This window comes from Cornus florida, unplaced genomic scaffold (assembly GCF_030987335.1).
Source record: "Cornus florida cultivar Cherokee Brave unplaced genomic scaffold, ASM3098733v1 CherokeeBrave_3.0.0_Hap2_scaffold_64, whole genome shotgun sequence".
In the NCBI taxonomy this organism is placed as follows: domain Eukaryota; kingdom Viridiplantae; phylum Streptophyta; class Magnoliopsida; order Cornales; family Cornaceae; genus Cornus; species Cornus florida.
Genome location: NW_026775895.1, coordinates 40,001 through 42,500, shown reverse-complemented (window position 1 = coordinate 42,500; position 2,500 = coordinate 40,001).

Genomic DNA, 2,500 nt, shown 5'->3' with positions numbered 1-2,500 from the left:
GAAAATTTTATGGGAGCTTCCTAGAAGCCTAAGAAATGCTTTGCTCGAGACGGATTTCGATTTGGAGGTCCCCCGAGTTAAGTTTGCCCTTTATGACTCCTCGCCCGCATGCTCGTGCACACCGGCGTGCACGTGGGCATCGTATGCTAAAAAATGAAGTTTGGAGTTTGGGTTTGAAAATTTTACGGGAACTTCCTAGAAGCCTAAGAAATGCTTTGCTCGAGACGGATTTCGATTTGGAGGTCCGCCGTGTTAATTTTGCCAATTACGGCTCCTCGCCCGCACGCTCGTGCACCCCGACGTGCACACCGGCGCGCACGTGGGCATCGTATGCTAAAAAATGAAGTTTGGAGTTTGGGTTTGAAAATTTTACGGGAACTTCCTAGAAGCCTAAGAAATGCTTTGCTCGAGACGGATTTCGATTTGGAGGTCCCCCGAGTTAATTTTGCCCATTACGACTCCTCGCCCGCACGCTCGTGCACCCCGGCGTGCACGTGGGCATAGTATGCTAAAAAATGAAGTTTGGAGTTTGGGTTCGGAAATTTTATGGGAGCTTCCTAGAAGCCTAAGAACTGCTTTGCTCGAGACGGATTTTGATTTGGAGATCCCCCGAGTTAGTTTTGCCCATTATGACTCCTCCCCCGCACGCTCAAGCACCCCCGCGTGCACGGGGGCATCGTATGCTAAAAAATGAAGTTTGGAGTTTGGGTTTGGAAATTTTATGGGAGCTTCCTAGAAGCCTAAGAAGTGCTTTGCTCGAGACGGATTTCGATTTGGAGGTCCCCCGAGTTAATTTTGCCCATTATGACTCCTCGCCCGCACGCTTAAGCACCCCCGCGTGCACGTGGGCATTGTGTGCTAAAAAATGAAGTTTGGAGTTTGGGTTTGAAAATTTTACGGGAACTTCCTAGAAGCCTAAGAAATGCTTTGCTCGAGACGGATTTCGATTTGGAGGTCCCCCGAGTTAATTTTGCCCATTACGACTCCTCGCCCGCACGCTCGTGCACCCCGGCGTGCACGTGGGCATCGTATGCTAAAAAATGAAGTTTGGAGTTTGGGTTTGAAAATTTTATGGGAGCTTCCTAGAAGCTTAAGAAGTGTTTTGCTCGAGACGGATTTCGATTTGGAGGTCCCCCGAGTCAATGTTGCCCATTATGGCTCCTCTCCCGCATGCTCAAGCACCCCTGCGTGCACGTGGGCATTGTATGCTAAAAAATAAAGTTTGGAGTTTGGGTTTGGAAGTTTTATGGGAGCTTCCTTGAAGCTTAAGAAGTGTTTTGCTCGAGACGGATTTCGATTTGGAGGTCCCCCGAGTCAATGTTGCCCATTATGGCTCCTCGCCCGCACGCTCAAGCACCCCGGCGTGCACGTGGGCATTGTATGCTAAAAAATAAAGTTTGGAGTTTGGGTTTGGAAGTTTTATGGGAGCTTCCTAGAAGCTTAAGAAGTGTTTTGCTCGAGACGGATTTCGATTTGGAGGTCCCCCGAGTCAATGTTGCCCATTATGGCTCCTCTCCCGCATGCTCAAGCACCCCTGCGTGCACACCGGCGTGCACGTGGGCATTGTAGGCTAAAAAATGAAGTTTGGAGTTTGGGTTTGGAAATTTTATGGGAGCTTCCTTGAAGCCTAAGAAGTGTTTTGCTCGAAACGGAATTCGATTTGGAGGTCCCCCGAGTCAATTTTGCCCATTACGACTCCTCGCTCGCATGCAATATCTACTCCTGTCAGAGCTGTGGTTTTACTTAAGACTACTATAGGGGGGGGGGAGTTCTCAGCACCAAGAGCTGCAAGTAAGGCCATTGCTTGCTTTGCAGTCTCGATTGCTCTACTAGTGAATAGTAGATGTCTTGGTTAGCTTGGAACGAAAAAAAAAATTTTTTGGGGAAAAAAAAAAAAAAAAGTTTTTGTGAAAAAAAATTTTTCGAAAAAAAAAAAAAAAAAAAAAATTTTTTTGGATGCCTCGGTCTTCTATTTGTTTTGCTTGGGTAGATTAGGAAAAAAAAAAAAAAAAATTTTTTTGTTGGATGCCTCGGTCTTCATATTCTTTCTCGGCTATTTCGAAAAAAAAAAAAAAAAATTCCGGGAAAGAGAAAAAAAAAATTATTTTTTGTTGGTTGCCTCGGTCTTCATGTTCTTTCTCTGGTATATGGGAAAGAAAAAAAAAAAAAAAAATTTTGGATGCCTCGGTCTTCTTGTTCTCGGTTGGATTTATCGAAAAAAAAAAAAAAAAAAAAAAAAAAAAAAAAAAAAAATTTTGATGCCTCGGTCTTCTTGTTCTTGCTTTGGTATATCGGAGAAAAAAAAAAAAAATTTTTTTGGATGCCTCGGTCTTCTTGTTCATTCTTCGGTATATCAAAAAAAAAAAAAAAAAAAAAAAAATTTGAGACTTCGGTCTTCTTGTTCTTGCTTTGGTATATCGGAGAAAAAAAAAAAAAAAAATTTTGGATGCCTCGGTCTTCTTGTTCATTCTTCGGTATATCAAAAAAAAAAAATTTTTTT